Source organism: Triturus cristatus, chromosome 4_2 (genome assembly GCF_964204655.1).
Source record: "Triturus cristatus chromosome 4_2, aTriCri1.1, whole genome shotgun sequence".
Lineage (NCBI taxonomy): Eukaryota > Metazoa > Chordata > Amphibia > Caudata > Salamandridae > Triturus > Triturus cristatus.
The window spans coordinates 466,057,453-466,077,453 of record NC_140586.1 but is presented as its reverse complement, the minus strand read 5'-3'; positions in this window follow the sequence as shown (position 1 = coordinate 466,077,453).

The following is a 20,001-nucleotide window of genomic DNA, read 5'->3' as shown; positions in this document are numbered from 1 at the left end:
TGTATTAATGCTTTATTGTGTTGCAGAAGGCTAGATAAGTACATACACATAAGGGTATTAGAGGAGTTTAACACTGTACAATCATTATGATGTGGTAACGTTGTTTTTGTCTCTTTTAATTAAGATGGTCCGTTTTGGCCTAGATAAAGATGGCTGCCTTTTACAGCCTGCGCTCGAGTGATCGAATTTTGATGAGAGGCCTTGCTGAACATGGTCGAGAGTCACCTGACCACAGCCTTTGCCTGGTTTAAAAGTTTTCCGTGAGGACAGCAGCTCCGGGAACGGGTCCCATTGCCCTTGGACAAGGATAAAGTCACAATGAACAATGACAATGCTGCGGTGGCTCTGCTAAGATATCAAGGAAGAGCATTTTCGAAAGAAACATTTGTAAACTCGAGTTTCCTTCTTCCGTCTTTTTATTTTTGTGATTTTTCCTGAGCAGAGATTTTCTAAATGTATCTAAAGACTTCCTTTCCTGCTCGCTCTGCTCAGTGGCTCAACGGATATCTAGCATTTGTTTGTTACCTTTATTTGCAACATATACTATAAGTATGTTAGACTAGAGAGGGTCCATGTTCGTTCGCTGGTTCATTCTTTCATCGCGTTTGGACGTTTCCTATGCTGAGGACGACGGCTCGAGAGACTTTACCGAGAGACCTGTCCTGTCCCAATTAGCTAGAATAGGTAACTATGAGAATAACGATTTTGCTAATGATTGACTTTACTTTTGAATTAATTTGAGATAAACAAGCATTTGTTTGAATTACAGTATCGAGTGTTTATTCTTTGTCATTTATTGAGTTTCAAATGTATTCTTATGTTCAAAATCATGACTCAAGGCAATGTCATTAAGGTCGCATTGACCTCATTGTAGATGCAGATTGGACTAGGTTTTCTCTCCTATATTCAGTGTGGATAGAGTAATTGCGTGAATTTAGTGATATGGGCCCTAGCGTATGATGTGTGATTGCGCGTGTGACTGTAGATTTACTCTGTCCGTGGAAGCTGGGAGAATTTATATGCGCCGATCTGCAGCAGTTCTACTAAAAGTTTCTCCATCCGGTGTGGTATATGCTCTGTGTCTGTAAGGGATAGAAGCAAGTGCGTGTCATGCACATCCTGAATACTCAATACCTCTGACAAAAAACTGGTAGGGATGTTCGTAGTGCTTTTATTGGGTACTGGGTTGTGCTAAAAAAATGTCTTCAACTTCAGGCTTTTAACACATTTAAAGAGGTCTATTTTAAGGTTGCATAGATGACCCTTTTCCTAAGGGTTATAGCTTATGCCTTTCTCCAAAGGTGAAACCATGTCATCAGTGAGTGTTCCTGATGAAAGATTAATTACTTCTACCCCCTGCTCTGTGCTGTTTTCTTGCTCCTCTTGTCTCTTGATCCTAATTTATTCTTGTAGTCCTCTTTGTCCTGCTCTTTTACCTCTACGGGTCTTGCGTCTTGGTCCCCCCATCTCGGTGGTGATCTGTTGCCTTTCCGAATCCGCTGAACCTCCCTTAAAAAAGAGGAATTGACTTGCCTTACTTCACCTGATGTGCCTGCATTTTTATCAGCTTCACTATCACTAGTGAGTGGTGCGCTGAGGGAAGTGGAGCTCCATGAGAAATAAATTGCTTCAGTCCTAAGAGGTTTGTCTCTGTCTAAGCCAGTGTGAAGCCACTGGTCGTATTTTTTAGCAAAAGTAAAAATTCTACCTTCTTTGTAGTCAATGTCATCACATCTGAGCTTTCTAGCTTTTATTTCCTTGATGTCGTTATGATGTTTAAGTAAGATGTCATTTAAGATGACATCGTTTTTTTCTGTCACTTCCTTGATGTCAAGGTCCCTGATTTCCCTTTCAAGAAGTGCTATCTCTGTCTGGAGTTTGGAAACTTTACGCTCAGAATTTTATATGAGGATACCCATGAGGGTATTGGAGTTAGTTGTGAGTGTAACCTCCCACTGTTTCAAGAGGTCATCATCGAGATCATCATAGGTGGGGAAGATTTGTGATCTGAGATCCCTGGCTACCCTGTTCAGCCTAAGATATTGTTTTAGCACTGCCCCATCCTACCACTTGGAATCTCGTTTTTCTTGAGTCTCTCAAGTCTTAGAAATTCCTCTCTGAGGCCTTCTTGCGTTGTTGATTCCCGGTACTAGCACCAGAAGTAATGTTGCCACCTTTGGCTAGAATCTCAAAAAGTTCCTCTTCTATTCTGTCTCTATCCATTTCATGAACCACTATATCACGTTTGGAACATAGTCAAACGTCACGGCTGCCTATCCTGACACCAAAATTGATATTGACCAAAGGGAGGTTTTAATTCACACAGGAAATACGGCGCCTGCAATGTAACATACTGTAGAACAAAGCATTCAAGTTAAACGGTACAAGAGGTGAGGGAAAACCCCTAAAACCCTCCGATTAGGTCCAATAGGTCCAAAATGAATACATTCCAATCCTGTGCACACGTGTTCATGTAGTTGGAAGTTTAATCCAATCTTGAAATCAAAGCCAGCAAAGTCTTTAAGTAAGAATTCTTATTCTTTATTCCAAAGAACACCACAAGATCCAGCCAACACGTGTTTCATCGTTGGGTTAATAACCCACGAATTCTTCAGGGAAAACAATCAGACATGGTAATCTGGTCTATGGCATGCTATATAATCCACAGGGCCAAATTCACAAAGGTTTTACTGTGAATCAGTGTAATTATTACAGTAGTCTTGGCTTAATCATGATTAGGGCACCCGGTTTTCCGTTTAAACGGATTTTTACATATAAATACAGATGGAAAACAATGTTTCCTTTGTCTGTATTTATATGTAAAAACGGCAAAATACTAGAAAATTTTGCTTTGCTGCGCTGCCCTGCTCCAATCCAGAGTTATCTCGCCACCCGCCCCCCCCTCTTGCTGCTGCTGGAAATTCCTTCCTGGGCATACTGAGTACTTCACAGATATTTTGAAGATCATTTACTTGTAACGAGGCTTTATTGTTCTTTCTGCTGTCACCTGTGGCGCAAGCCGGGTGGCTGCGTAGACAGACGAGTGGAACTGTGGCAAATGGCAGTGCTGTTTGCACGGCCACAGTGACATTGTTTTAATGCACATCATTATTTCGTGCAGATGGGAGTCAACCCACGGACCACGGCGGCTGCTGGAAAATATTCTATAAAGAACTGCACTGTCTGAATGTTTAAATTAAGTTTTTAGTTTGGCATGAGATTATACCATGCCATGCATTCCCATATTTATGGTCCCTTGCTCTTTATTTAAATTTATAAAGGCCCACAATAAATATCCCCAATAAAGACTGACTAAGAAAAAACGAGGACAAAAACAGCTGACACAATGCCTCGGAGAATTACACAATGCAAAGGTGGTCACTGGGAAAGTAATGAACAACGCAACAGAAAGTAATCAAGTGGCTATTATGCTGCTTCTACTTTGTAGCTTAACAGTACAGGACTATTAATAAGCATTGGCAAAGCCAATATCTCTCAACTTTGGCTGAGCTACAAGACTGACTTACGTGAACACATGCTTCAAGAAGCATGTGCAGGCTTGTCCGGCAATCTTGGAAGGAGTTTCCCGTTAAAAATCAATAACTACTGTGCTACACGGGATGACATTTGTCTTTATTATAAATAAACAATTCCAGCCACGGGTAGGTGAGGAGTGATAGTTATCCCATGCCTCTCTCAGGCAGTTGTTGCAAACGCAGAAAGAATGGGAGCAGGAAAAGAAGGCAGGAAGAGAGGAAGGAAAGCAGAAATTCAGTAAAGAAGAGACGGAGGGAGGGTTGAAGAGAGAGAGGGATACATTGGAGGGATGAAGAAAATAATTTAGGAAGGAAGTAAAACAGATAGAAATAAACAAATAGAGAAAGATAGAAACAAAGAAAGAAAAGTGTAGGTGAAGGAAAAATAAATGTGTAAAAATACTAGCTGTAGCGTCGTCTTTTGCTTGTGGCAAAAATAAATGTGGACAAATACAGGAAAAATGCCCAAAAAATAAATATGGATAAATACAGACGGAAATGGCAAAGAAATAAATACCATAAAACCGGGATCCCTAATCATGATTTCAAGAAATAAGACAGGAGTATTCCTGCCTTGTGCCTTGTTTCTGGCTTACTCTGGGGCTTCAAGAGTAAGGTGGGAATTGTACAAAAGCTGATGTTTCAGAATAGCATATATATATATATATATATATATATATATTACCTACTGGCGGTCGCCAGTAGGTAGTTATAGTTAGGACCCCTTTTCCATAGGAAAACCTCAACATTCTATTTTGAATAACTTTGGCGCCGGTCGACGAATCCTCGCGAATTTTTCAAAATAGGTGGGGCGCTACGCTCCGCTCCTACCCTGAAAGTCTCGGGGGGATTCGTCAAGCGGGGGCTGAGAAAAAAGGGGGGTCCCAAAACGCGTTTTCCCCATGCATTTTTCCATAGGACCTTTAGACAGGGCTACAGCCCGAACGGCTGAACAGAGTTACTTGAAATTTGGCAGAGAGGTAGTCCCCAGGTCAAGGAAGTGCCTTTTGTAGGTTTGGTGTAAATCTGTTCAGTAGATTCTGAGAAAATAGCCTTTAAATCAATATATATATATCTAAGCGCGCTCCGTGCGCGCTGGGTGCGCGCACCTCGCCGTGCGCGAGCGCAATTCTGATTGGTTGTTAGATCTTAGTAAACATTCGAATCGGTGGAAATCAGGAAGCGGCGGCCGCCATTTTGTCTATCGCATAAAGAGGGGGTGATAAACAAAGGGGGAGAACTTGAAAAGGGGGCAGAGTGGGTAGAAATAGACCCAGTAGGCATTGTAAGGGGGTCAAAGTAGGACCTTGTAGGGCAAAAAAAAAGATTAATATTTTGTTAAAAAATATCGCCGAGTGCGCGCACCCAGCGCCCACCCGGAAAAAAACTTAATAAAATTTTTTTTTTAAAAAACGCATTTAAGTGTTTAGATATAAGGTGGCTCTAAAAAGAGCCCTTGTGTTTATTGTTTGTTTTTTGGTACCTACAAGTAAGTACATGGCCCATCTAGAGTAACGTGGGCACGCGGTGCGCGTAGCGCACCGCGTGCCCACCGTGTGTGCACGCCACTAACTGCGTAAAGTGGGCGCGCGGTGCGCGAAGCGCACCGCGTGCTCACTGTGCGCGCACGGTGCGCGAAGCGCACCGTGCGCGCACGGAACAAACTGCGTTAAGTGGGCGCGCACGCCACAAATGGCGTAAAGTAACTTAGCATTTAAAAAACCGTACAAATTCACTGAAAAAACCATAGGTTTCACACACGTTATAGTTAGGAATTAGCATTTAAAAAACCTTGCAAATTCACTGAAAAAACCATAGGTTTCACACATGTTATAGTTAGCGGAAATTTTACTGATAAAATACCAATGAAATTCCCCCGTTATAGTTAGTGCAGGCAACTATAACTCACGCGACCGCAATCTTCTGCTGATGACATATGTGACTTTATGAAAAAAAAATATTTGTAATATATGTATAGCTAAAAATGTATGGAAGAAGACATGGGCAAATAAGTGTCTAAATACAGTATTAGCATCAGCAGAGGATTGCGGTCGCGTGAGTTATAGTTGCCTGCACTAACTATAACGGGGGAATTTCATTGGTTTTTTATCAGTAAAATTTCCGCTAACTATAACATGTGTGAAACCTATGGTTTTTTCAGTGAATATATATATATATATATATATATATATATATATATATATATGGACATGTGTTAATTTACGTCTAGAAAAGAATTGAAGCAATGTGCCAACAACGATGCACTCACCTGACTTCTAAAGTATTTTCCATGCACGGGCGGCACCGCAATTAAGACATTGTTTTACGAACTTTGAACATTGTGGATTTCCAGAAGTACAACTAATACACTTGCGGTGCACTCTGGGACAAGTATTTTCCATTAAGTCACGTGAGTTTGAAAAACTTTAAACACGCAGCTGAATGCAATGTGCGTTTGAATCAGTGACCTTCTACCTGTGAACAAGGCTGAAAGGCAGAAACGTTAGGTGAAAGAAGGAACCTGCAGTGTTTTGACGATGAATAAACGCTGTTTCTGTGCCAGCAGTGAGCCTCTTGTTGTTTGATATATATATATATATATATATATATATATATATATATATTATCTACTGGCGGTCGCAGGTAGATAGTTATAGTTACAACCTAGTTTCCATAGGAAATCTCAAAATTCTATTTTGAATAACTTTGGCGCCGGTTGACGAATCCTCGCGAAATTTTTAAAACTAATGGGGCGCTCCGTTCAGCTCCTACCCTGAAAGTCTCGGGGTGATTCGTCAAGCGGGGGCCCAGAAAAAAGGGGGGTCCCAAAACGCGTTTTCCCCATGCATTTTTCCATAGGACCTTTAGACACAGCTACAGCCAGAACGGCTGAACAGAATTACTTGAAATTTGGCAAAGAGGTAGTCCTCAGGTCAGGCATGTGCCTTTTGCATATATGGTGTAAATCCGTTCAGTAGTTCCTGAGAAAATCAAAAGTAAAATCATATACATATCTGGGCGGAGCCTAACCACACATCTCATTGTGAGATCTGATTGGCTGTCAGCACTTCATCCAAGAAGTGTTGGCAGCCATCTTGGGACCAATATACATGATAGCACCTCATTAAAATGCATTGCAGTTAATAGAAGGTTTTAAGACTTTAGTTACATTATAAATCATTTGTTGATGGTACCATACTCATTTTAGGAATTGTAGTATGGTCTAAGGTGATTTTACCATGTGAAAAAGCCTTCTGCTGGGATATCATGAATCATGTTTGAGAGAAAACTATTTTCACATGCTTCTCCCACAGAGGTTTGGAAGGTGATCTATAAGCTAAACTGAGAGCATATTTTCTGTAAATTCACATTATCTTTCTCAGTCATGTGAGAATGAAGTCTGACAGTTTCAGTAAAACATGTACATCCAACAAGGGCAGAGACTGTCAGTTGATTCCTTTGTGTTCTACTGCAGCTTCCCAGAGTGTTCCAAAGAACAACTAGAGCGCTAACAGTCTTACTTATGACAAAGGTATGGCACACCTGAAGCCATCTTGATTGGAATAAAGTGGTAACATTTAAAACATTTAATTTAAAAAGGAACAAAATGAGAGGGTTCATTTTGCCATAGAATGTATGATTAGTGCTGCAGAAAGAAAAACTAGGGCACATTTTGAGTGACTTCTCAAATCCTCTTCTATTTCATTAAAGAATTCTGACATGCAGACTGAAACATGCACTTTCAATACCAGCAGCAGACTTCCCTGGTGAGCAGTAGCTTTACTACAGTGATCTAATGAGCAACTAGAGTGCTAACATTCTGAATTTATGGCAAATGTGTAACACATCTGAATGCCTTCTTGATGGAACCAAAGTAAACAAGCATTGAAAATGCAATAGGTCTCGCCCTCGTTTAAGTTAAAGCAATTCTGTTTGTAATTAGGTGGCTTTTTAGCTTTGCTTTTATTAGTGTTTTTCAAAATGTCATGTAAATAACATGCATATCTGTATATGTATGCATGCATTTATATTTGTATTTATATAGATATGCAGATTATATATATGTTTATATATGTATGTATATACATATATATACACATACATATATATAAATGCATACATGTGCATATGTGTGCGTGTAGAGAGAGGTAGAGAGAGGTAGAGAGGTAGAGATGTAGAGATGTAGAGGTAGAGAGGTAGAGGTAGAGAGGTAGAGGTAGAGAGGTAGAGAGTAGTAGAGAGAGAGGTAGAGAAAGGTAGAGAGGTAGAGAGTAGAGGATGAGTAATAGAGAGTAGAGAGTAGAGAGAGAGTAGTAGAGAGAGTAGTAGAGAGTAGTAGAGAGAGTAGTAGAGAGAGTAGCAGAGAGTGAGTAGGAGCGAGTAGTAGTGAGTAGTAGAGAGTGAGTAGTAGAGAGTAGTAGCGAGTGAGAAGTAGAGAGTTGTAGAGAGTAGTAGAGAGTGAGTAGTAGAGGGTGTAGTAGAGAGTAGTAGAGAGTGAGTAGTAGAGGGAGTAGTAGAGAGTGAGTATTAGAGAGTGAGTAGCAGAGAGTAGTAGAGAGTGAGTAGTGGAGACTGAGTAGCAGAGGGAGAGTAGTAGAGAATGAGTAGTAGAGAATGAGTAGTAGAGTGAGTAGTAGAGAGTAGTAGAGAGTGAGTAGTAGAGAGTAGTAGAGAGTGAGTAGTAGAGAGTAGTAGAGAGTAGTAGAGAGAGAGTAGTAGAGAGTGAGTAGTAGATAGTGAGTAGTAGAGAGTGAGTAGGAGAGAGAGAGTAGTAGAGAGAGTGAGTAGTAGAGAGTAGTAGAGAGAGTAGTAGAGAGTAGTACAGAGTGAGTAGTAGAGAGTGATTAGTAGAGAGAAGTGGAGAAGTAGAGAGTGAGTAGTAGAGAGTAGTAGAAAGTGAGTAGTAGAGTGAGTAGTAGGGAGTAGTAGAGAGTGAGTAGTAGAGTGAGTAGTAGAGTGAGTAGTAGAGAGCAAGTAGTAGAGAGTGTGTAGTAGAGAGAGAGTAGTAGAGAGTAGTAGAGGGTGAGTAGTAGAGAGTGAGTAGTAGAGAGAGTAGTAGAGAGTAGTAGAGTAGTAGAGAGTGAGTAGTAGAGAGTGAGTAGTAGAGAGTAGTAGAGAGTAGTAGAAAGTGAGTAGCAGAGAGAGTAGTAGAGAGTAGTAGAGTGAGTAGTAGATAGTGAGTAGTAGAGAGAGAGAGTAGTAGAGAGTGAGTGGTAGAGAGTAGTAGAGTGAGTAGTAGAATGAGTAGTAGAGTGAGTAGTTGAGAGTGAGTAGTAGAGAGTAGTAGAGAGTAGTAGAGAGTGAGTAGTAGCAGGTGAGTAGTAGAGAGAGTAGTAGAGAGGGAGTAGTAGAGAGAGAGAGTAGTAGAGAGTGAGTAGTAGAGTAGTAGAGAGTGAGTGGTAGAGAGTAGTAGAGAGTAGTAGAGAGTGAGTAATAGAGAGTGAGTAGTAGAGAGTAGTAGAGTAGTAGAGAGTAGTAGAAAGTGAGTAGTAGAGAGTGAGTAGTAGAAAGTAGTAGCGAGTGAGTAGTAGAGAGTGAGTAGTTTAATTTAAAAGGAACACAACGAAGAGGTTCATTTTGCCATAGAAATTATGATTAGTGAGGAAAAAAGAAAAATTAGGGCACATTTTGAGTGACTTATCAAATCCTCTTTTATTTCATTAAAACATTCTGACATGCAGACTGAAACATGCACTTTCAATACCAGCAGCAGACTTCCCTGGTGAGCAGTAGCTTTACTACAGTGATCTAATGAGCAACTAGAGTGCTACCATTCAGAATTTATGGAAAATGTGGGACACATCTGAATGCCTTCTTGATGGAATCAAAGTAAACAAGCATTGAAAATGCAATAGGTCTCGCCCTCGTTTAAGTTAAAGCAATTCTGTTTGTAATTAGGTGGCTTTTTAGCTTTGCTTGTATTAGAGTTTTTCAAACTTTCATGTACATACCATGCATATGTATGCATATATGTATATGTTTGCATGAATTTATATTTATATAGATATGCAGATTATATTGATATGTTTATATATTCACTGAAAAAACCATAGGTTTCACACACGTTATAGTTACGAATTAGCATTTAAAAAACCTTGCAAATTCACTTAAAAAACCATAGGTTTCACACATGTTATAGTTAGCTGGACATTTCACTCGTAAAAAACCAATGAAATTCCCCCGTTATAGTTACTGCAGGCAACTATAACTCACGCCACCGCAATCCTCTGCTGATGACGTCAGATATTACATCACTGTATTTAGACACTTATTTACCCATGTCTTCTTCCATTAATCTTTAGCTATACATATATTACAAATATTTATTTTTCATGAAGACACATATGTCATCAGTGATGTAATATCTGACGTCATCAGCAGATGATTGCGGTCGCGTGAGTTATAGTTGCCTGCACTAACTATAACGGGGGAATTTCATTGGTTTTTACGAGTGAAATGTCCAGCTAACTATAACATGTGTGAAACCTATGGTTTTTTAAGTGAATATATATATATATACATATTATCTACTGGCGGTCGCCAGTAGATAGTTATAGTTAGGACTGTGTTTCCATAGGAAATCCACAACATTCTATTTGGAATAACTTTGGCGCCGGTTGACGAATCCTCGCGAAATTTTCAAAATAGGTGGGGCGCTCCGCTCCACTCCTACCCTGAAAGTCTCGGGGGGATTCGTCAAGCAGGGGCTGAGAAAAAAGGGGGGTCCCAAAACGCATTTTCCCCATGCAATTTTCCATAGGGACCTTTAGTCCAAGGTACAGCCCGAACGGCTGAACAGAATTACTTGAAATTTGGCAAAGAGGTAGTCCTCAGGTCAGGTATGTGCCTTTTGCATATATGGTGTCAATCTGTTCAGTAGTTCCTGAGAAAATCAAAAGTAAAATCACATACATATCTGGGCGGAGCCTAAGCACACATCTCATCGTGAGATCTGATTGGCTGTCAGTACTTCATCCAAGAAGTGTTGGCAGCCATCTTGGGACCAATATACATGACAGCACCTCATTAAAAAGCATTGCAGTTAATAGAAGTTTTTAAGACTTTAGTTACATTATAAATCATTTGTTGATGGTACCATACTCATTTTAGGAATTGTGGTGTGTTCTAAGGTGATTTTACCATGTGAAAAAGCCTTCTGCTGTGATATCACGAACCATGTTTGCGAGAAAACTATTTTCTCATACTTTTCCCACAGAGGTTTGGAAGGTGATCTATAAGCTAAACTGAGAGGATATTTTCTGTAAATTCACATTATCTTTCTCAGTCATGTAAGAATGAAGTCTGACATTCTCAGTAAAACATGTACATCCAACAAGGGCAGAGACTGTCAGTTGATTCCTTTGTGTTCTACTGCAGCTTCCCACAGTGCTCTAAAGAACAACTAGAGCGCTAACAGTCTTACTTATGACAAAAGTATGGCACACCTGAAGCCATCTTGGAATAAAGTGGTAACACTTAAAACATTTAATTTACAAAGGAACAAAATGAGGGGGTTCATTTTGCCATATAAATTATGATTAGTGCTGCAGAAAGAAAAACTAGGGCACATTTTGACTTCTGAAATCCTCTTTTATTTCATAAAAACATTCTGACATGCAGACTGAAACATGCACTTTGAATACCAGCAGCAGACTTGCCTGGTGAGCAGTAGCTTTACTACAGTGATCTAATGAGCAACTAGAGTGCTAACATTCAGAATTTATGGAAAATGTGTGACACATCTGAATGCCTTCTTGATGGAATAAAAGTAAAAAACTGAAAGTATTTCCTACTGAGGAGACTGCAGTAAATGAGGAAATTAGGAAACTTCATAACAAATAAATCTCCCAAGATGGCCACCAGAGATAAAAGAGCCCAAATGTAGCCCAAATATCACCCAGATGTAGCCCAAGTATAGCTCAATGACAGAATGTCCCAGAGTGTTCTTAAGAACAAATAGAGCGTTAACAGTCTTACTTATGACAAAAGTATGGCACACCTGAAGCCATCTTGATTAGAATAAAGTGGTAACACTTAAAACATTTAATTTACAAAGGAACAACATGAGGGGGTTCATTTTGCCATATAAATTATGATTAGTGCTGCAGAAAGAAAAACTAGGGCACATTTTGACTTCTGAAATCCTCTTTTATTTCATAAAAACATTCTGACATGCAGACTGAAACATGCACTTTTAATACCAGCAGCAGACTTTTGTGGTGAGCAGTAGCTTTACTACAGTGATCTAATGAGCAACTAGAGTGCTAACATTCAGAATTCATGGCAAATGTGTGACATATCTGAATACCTTCTTGATGGAATCAAGTAAAAAACTGAAAGCATTTCCTACTGAGGAGACTGCAGTAAATGAGGAAATTAGGAAACTTCATAACAAATAAATCTCCTAAAACGGCCACCAGAGACAAAAGAGCCCAAATGTAGCCCAAATATCACCCAGATGTAGCCCAAATGTAGCCCAATGACAGAAGTGTGCAAAACACTTATTTTTTGTGTATTTGCAGTTTTATATAGTGCAGACTTGTCAGGTATTGGAGTGCTTTACACGAACATTGGTTACATCACACAAGATCAAATTCATTTTGGTTGTAGACATGGGGAGATTAAGTGATTTGACCAGAATCACAGAATGTTGAGCTGAAGCAGAAACTCCAACCTGGTTCCCCAGTTGCAAAGTCTGCAGCTCTGGAGGTAACACCACACCCTCTCCCCTTGGATGCAACATTTAATCAAGTGGTGAACTGGATAAAAAAACTAAGATTACAAATAATTTAAAAGTTCTTTGTCGCTATTTGAAAACTCAGAAAATATTTCCTCATTTTAGTTTTTTAGAGCACTAACCATAATTTTGATGCAAATAAGACCCTCTCATATATGTAATTTCTAAAGGAAATGCTCTAGGCATTACAGTTTTGATTACATCAAGATGACGTCAGGCATTCCACACTTTTGTAATAAATATAGAATGTTAGCAATCTAGTTGTTCATTGGGATACTGTTGAGAGGCAGAGGCCAGGGGCACGGACTCTGAAAATTGAAGGCAGGTAGTAGAGTGCAGAGGCAACAATTTGACCACACTAGGCAGGCAGGAAGGGCAGTGGCAGCACAACAGACTATGGAGGGCAGTGAAAAGGGGGGCAGGGGCAACAAACCAACAATACAGGACTGGCAAGAGAGGCTGTGGCAATATAATAGACCATTGTGGGCAGAAGGAAGAGGCAGTGGTCATACAACCATACATGCCAACAGAACCGTTTCAGCCAGGAAACGTCCAATGTTTTTAAGCTCAAATGGGCTTTACTTGATCTGTTTCCTGTCTACAATCTTCTCTTTTTCAATGTAACTCAAAGGGGAAAATCAATACCCCAGTTTTATTTCAAAATCTCCCTCTTACCAAGTTCAAAATGTTCGCAAGTATGGTACATTGGATCATGGTAGGCAGGAGGAATTGGGGTAGGGACATGGACTCGGATAACAGAGGACAGGAGGGACATGGAGAGGTGCACCAAACTGACCCTACAGGGCAGGCATCAGGGTTTGCAGCAGCACAATACACCACACAGGGCATGCGGGATGGGAGTGCAGCACAACAATCCATAGAAAGCAATAGGGAGGGGACAGGACCATGCACATGGACAACAGACAACAGAGGGGAAAGAGGCAATGGTTGCTAGCTGACCATAATGGACAGACAAGAGAGAAAGCTGCAGCACAACAGACCATAAAGGGCAGGAGGGACGGATCAGGGGCATTACAATGGAACCGACAAGTCAGGAGGGAGGGAATAGGGGTCTGCACATGGAAATAGAGGGCTGGAGTCAAGGGGGCAGGGCAGGAGCAGCAAGATGACCATGGAGGTCAGGCAGGATGGGCACTAGAAACAAGACACACCATGGAGAGCAACAGTGAGACTATGATGGCATACACACAGACCATGGAGGGAAGGTAGGAGGGGGTCAAGAGCAGCTAGCTGACCACACACGGAAGGTGGGAGGGGCCATGACAGCACAGAAGACCATGCATGGCAAGCGGGAGGGTTAGTGGCAGCACAATGGCTATGATGGGCAAGAAGGAGGGTGCAGGGGCATGCACAAAGGACCATGGAGGATAGAAGGGAGGGTCAGGACCTGGGCACAGACAAGAGCGTTCAGGGGAAGGGGCCTCACAACAGACCGCGCGGGGCAGGCAGGAGGAGCAGTTGCAGCACAACAGACCAGGGAGGGCAGAAGGGTGTGGCAGTAAAATGGACCATGGAGGACAGGAGGAAGGGTATAGGGGCATGGCATGTGGACAGGCAGGGTGGAGGTGGCAGGGACAGGTTACAGTCATCTGACAATGCTAGGCAGGTGGTAGGGGAGTGGCAGCTCAACAGAACACTCAGAGTAGATAGGAATGGCAGATCCATGGAACATGGTGGTCAAAAAGGATGGAGCAGGGGCATGCACAAAGACATCGGAGGGAAGGAGAATAGGGGCAGCAAGCAAAGCACAGAGGCTAAGCAGGAGGTAAATAATGGGCCATAGAATTGGGCAATGGAGGGCAGGATGAGTGGACTGGTACATCATGCTAAATGCAGGGCAGTGGCAGCACATAAGACCATGCATGGCAGGAGGGAGGAGGCTAGTCCATGGATCCAGAAAACAGAGGATAGGGAGGAGGTGGATGGGGCAGCAAGCTAACTGTTCATAGAAGGTGGGTATTAGGAACTTTATTGTTTTTAAAATGTGTGTCTGTGCGAACTACTTAAAATATGAACAAGTATGCAGCATAATCTCACTTTTATTCAGGAAGAAGAGGACGTTTGGGACTGTGACTCCGGGCTCACTTGGCAGAAACATCCCCTGGACGCAGTGTTATATAGAACATAGTCCTGAGAGCACGATTGAAAATGAAAACTAGATATAGTATATGGTATAAACTATGCACCAAAAAGTGTGATATAAGATGAACCGGGTGTGAAATATAATATGCAATACATTGTGCTCAATGACAGATTCATTGGAGAGCGCGAGATAGCACAGGCACTAGCGCTTGCTATGTGATATGCGCCTTGGAGTGTAATATGCACAGGGCAGTGTAGTGTAACCTAAGTAGACTCTAAAGTTGAAATATAAAATATGTGCTGGGTAGTGTAACATTGCATATGCACTGTGACAAAGATATGGATCCCAGATTGTAAAATGTATGGCATAGCGCTGTGCTTTATAACATAGGCATCGAGGAAGGCACGTTAGATGGGGCAATATAACCCGTGCGAAGACAAGTGTGGCATGACATATTCACGGGGTGGTGTTACAGTGCACATGGGCTAGAGAGTGTCATAGCATATGCACTATCTGGTGGAATACAACACAGAGGTGTGTGGCACTCGGCGGGCACTGGTGGGTGTAACACAGCATTGGGCTCAGCCAGGAGCACGCTGTGACTCTCAAGTGAGGTTTGTCTCCTTTCCAGAGAGTAAAATAAAAAGTATTACACATCCGGCGGTGGATGTGTGTTTTATTAACCGTGAGGGGGTTTCTTGCATGGTTTGGTCGAATTTTTGTCGAATCCCCTTTGAATGGCTTGGTGTGCATGTGTATTAAATGTGCCCGTCAATAGCTACCCATGTTTGTATAAATAAACGACAAGGGTGTCTACTTGGAGAGTACCCACCAGCGGGGGCGCCGGGATTAGGCACGGTAGTGTGTCAGACATGTCAGAGCTTCACTAGCGGTGTGAATACATTCTACGTGGATTCATTGTATGCATAGTCGCCTTTTAATGAATATCACGCAAATCGTCATGGTGATAGGTACATACGGTTTGTCCAGCATGTCCTAGGTGTTTCTATAAATATATATTTTTTTTAAAAATAAAAAACAAAGGCCGGCCCCGGGGGATGGGGTCCCCAGGGCCATTAGTGGCCTGAGGAGGGGGGCAACACAGCCCCCCTCCTAAAGAATAAAAAAATTAAAAAAAGGTTATGACCTGGGGGTTGGGGTCCCCGGGGCCGATTAAGGCCTTGGGAGGGCCAAATCAATTTTTTTCAACAAAAAAATTAGGGTGCAGGCCCTGGGAGATGGGGTCCCCAGGGCTAATAAATCAAAAAAGAAAGGGGGCCACACAGCCCTCCTTCTTAAAAATAAATAAATAAAAGACCGGCATCGCGCCGGAGGCCACGCCCCCTCCTTGCAGCACTCTGCAAACGCGCCCCCTGGCCAGTTGTAAGTTGAGGAATTAATTCCCCTTCAATACTGAGGGTCCCTGAGGGCCAACTAGCCCAACAGGTATCTCCAGTATGCGCCAGTGAGCTGCATTGCAGACAGGTGTTCTGAGGCCACGCCCCTTTTTACACCTCCATGCAACGCAGCTCTGTGGCGCTTACTGGAGGTACCTAGTGGGCTAGTTTGACCCTAGGGACCCTTAGGATTCAAGGGGACTTAATCTCTCAACTCAGAACACCAACAGGCCCTGTGGCGCGTTTTTAAGTTGGGGAAATAATTCCCTTTCAATCCTGAGGGACCCTGGGGTCCAACTAGCCCACCAGGTGCTTCCAGTAAGCACCACTGCTCTGCGTTGCAGAGAGGTGGTGCAGGCCGTGCCACTTTTTACACCTCTCTGCAACGCAGCTCTGTGGCGCTTACTGGAGGTACCTAGTGGTCTAGTTGGACCCTAGGGACCCCCAGGATTCAAGGGGACTTAATCTCCCAACTTAAAATGGCTACAGGGCGTGTTTACACAGTGGGGAAGGGAGGGGACGGGGCATGAGGTGACGTGTTCAAACACGCCCTGTGGTGTATTTTAAGAGGTAGTTTTAATCCCCTGCCCTATTATATACTAGGGGCTTATAGAGGAGGTCATGCTAATCACAGGGGGACCCCAACACATAGTGTGCCCTAGTGTATGTAGGTGTTTTCACTGTATTCTGAGTGTCTTTTAACATAGCACTGGCTCTAGGACTGGTTAGTCAGACTCAGTTACCACCAGTATCCGTCTGAAAAAGTTGAGGGTACAGGATGATTTTGCAACAAGGCTTGTTTCTGCTCTTCTGTTTGTTCTTTCTGCACGTTATACTTCTTCCTGCACTTTTCTTCGTCTTTGAGGACTTCTGTTGCTTCTTTCTGCATTTCTTTTTTTTCTTTCTGTGCGTTTTTCCTTCTTTCTTCACATGTCCTATCTCTGTAGGCATAGCTAGAAATTAGCATTTAAAAAACCTTTGAAATTCACTGAAAAACACATAGGTTTCAGGCACGTTATAGCTAGGAATTAGCATTTAAAAAACCTTAAAAATTCACTGAAAAAACCATAGGTTTCAGGGGCGTTATAGTTAGCTGGACTTTTCACTCGTACAAAACCATAGAAATTCCCCCGTTATAGTTAGTTCAGCTAACTATAACTCGCGCGACCGCAATGCACTGCTGACGACGTCACATATTACATCACTCATGACATGGTCAGTGACATCACTCATGACATAACAGAGTTTCCTGTCTCCCGACCTGAGTGAGGCCCAGCCCCTGAGATCGAATGTTTTTGGTGGCCTCGCCTGTGGATTGCAGTCAATCAACCAAATCAAGGGTGCTGAACCTATTATCGCATTGAATAGGGGGGCATGGAACAGGATGGGGGGCTGCTCTAATCCCAATGGGGCCCCTACACCTTTCCCTCATTATCCCAATTTGACAGGAGATCTAAAAACTTAAAAGATCATCTAATTCACAGTCACTGTTAAAGGAAAAGGCAAAGAAACTACATGGCTGAATACAAAGGGCTTTATAAAATGTCATATGTGTAAAGCCTGTCAAATCCGCAAACAGTCAAAGAAAGTAAAAATGGCGGATAACAAAACATGGGAAATCCGACAATTGATAACATGTAAGACTCAATATACAGTCTACATATTAGAATGCCCATGCCCTATAAGGTATGTAGGGAGTACGATCTTCGAACTGAAAAACAGAATACTAGAACTTATAAGAGCAACAGTATATAAGGACAAATCCAATGCAGTAGCCAAACATATGGAGCAATATCATCAAGGGGACTGGAAGCAATTGAAATTCTATGGAATTGAGACAATCCCAAGAAAAGAACGTGGTGGGGATCGGGAAAAACAATTGCGCCAGAAGGAGTCACGTCACATTTTGAAATTGCGAACACTTCAGCCGCATGGCCTCAATCAATCAGAAGATCTTTACATACATTTATAACTAACTACAGCTTCTCAAACAAAAAAGGAAAAAATGATAATAAATGAAAATATAAGTTGAATTATACTGTAAAAGTAAAGTGAAAATATCAGCAAAATATAGATTGAGTGAAACAAGGAAGAATCATATAACAAGAAAATCATGTAATGAAAGATGGGAAAAGGAAGGAAAAAAAAAGACGAATGGGATGAAACCGTGAGTCCAAACTGTGTGTCCTATGCTGTGAAGTCATGTGCTCTGGGCGCTGTGCCACACCTGTCCAAGTAGTGTCAGTAATATTTTATACGTAGTAGGAGGAGGAAGTTTTGTGTGGAACACGGTAATTTGTATATGGTGCTTAGGTGGTGTTATACAGGGAGTGTGAAGGTAAATCAATACGGTGTTTGTAAAGCGCAAACTACCCACCGCTATGGGTTTGAAGGCCCTGGAGGCCGGCGTGGAAATTATGTGAGTTATTAAGTGAGCTATTGCACAGAGTCACATGGTGCTGAGCTGAGCTGCTGCCGGAGCAGGGGATTAAACCGTGAGGCCTGCGCGTGAAACTTATGTTTTCTGGCCGCTGCGGCACACCCGTCTAAGTAGTGTTAGAATGTGTGCATACGTACTAGGAGCAAGTTTTGTTTTAAACGTCTGTGGGGTGATTGGGGGGTGCCACAGAGGGAGTGTGAAGTTCAATTCTGCCGTTTCCAATCAATGCGGTATTTGTAAATTGCAAACTACTCACTCATACGGGTCTGGAGGCGCTGGGGGCCGGCGTGGAAATTAAGTGAGCTATTGCTCAGAGTCACATGGTGCTATCTTGAGCTGTCGCTAGAGTCGGTGATCAAAGCGAGAGCTCTGTGCTCCAAAGTCAGATGGTGTGGAGACTACATTTTGGCAAGGGTGCGGGAGTTGCCGTTACCTGGCCCTAAAATAGAGGGCCTAAGGTGTTAGTTATTAGTTTATTAGTTGGAGTTACATATAAGTGCGGATGCACAGCTTCAGGTTATTCAGAAAAACTCGATTTCCCTGACCTGTGAAGTGTACTCCATCACTTCTGTAGATATCAGCCATATCAAAACATATGTTGTTGTTGTAGATCTACCCCATTCTATGATCTCTGAGGTATGCAGACACAGCTTTGTTGAAATTCTTCCTAGATTTTTCAATCTGAGGACAAAATTGGTTTGACCATTTGCACTTCTGTCTTTGGCATATATTGGGATATGCTAAGACAGTTTGAGGCAAAAGCAACATCAATTGTCGAAAGGTGTCCATCATTAGCATTTCCAAACCTACCCCAGTCAATGTGCCTAGGTCGTTTCCACCACAATGCACAATCATGAGGTCAGGGTGTTGGAGATGCAAACAGGTTTTAACCAAAGCCAACAATTGGTGCCAATTCAATCCTCTCTTTTTGTAAGCCTAGGTCTAAGTCAATACGTCTCTGTTCTGCATACCTCTTGCACCAGAAAACATAGCTATGTCCTACGATCCACACTAGCATTTTGAAGGCATGGCTGGAAGGTATGGAAAGATGTCTGTAACTCATGCAGTTCCTTCGTAGAGTAAGAGATATGTTTAAAGATGGGGAAAAATCATTTTTTTTCCACAGAAACAATAATTGATTGGAAGATAAGAAGCATTGGATACTAAAAACTAGGGTGCATATTAGCTGCGTGAAAAAGTATGTTTGTCATGGGTTTTTAAAGAGCAGTCTAAACGTGGAGTCCATACGATAGGATGAAATGTGCTCAGCTCAACCAGACGTCCTACTTGCATTTGGAAGGTACATTTGGAACTTAAAACAATGGTGAACTTTTAACCCGCAGGTGCTGTTAAATGTTCGAGAATATGCTGAAAAAAACCATTACGTTTATAAAAATCATGATCTTTTAACCTGCAGGAGTTGTAGAATGTTCCAGAAAGTGTGGTGATAAAATAGGTTGAACTTCTGACCTGTATGTGGCGCGGAATATTAAGTAGCTTTTCAGATGGAAAATTTGAAAAATAACCAATGGAGATAAGTTTTGGAATGTCGATGAAGGAATGAAGTATTCTGATTTGTTCTTTACATGTATTTATATGTGGAGCGACAGAGAAATTGTGCCATTAATGGTTCCATTTTTGGTAAAAGCGGTGCATTACATGTACTGTGTGACAAAGAAAGAATTGCATGCGTGTGTGACATTTGAAATCTGCATACTGTAGGAGAGAAGGATCTGCACATTATGTTGCCCCCACTTTTTTTCAAGGCTCAGTGGGGTGTCCAACAA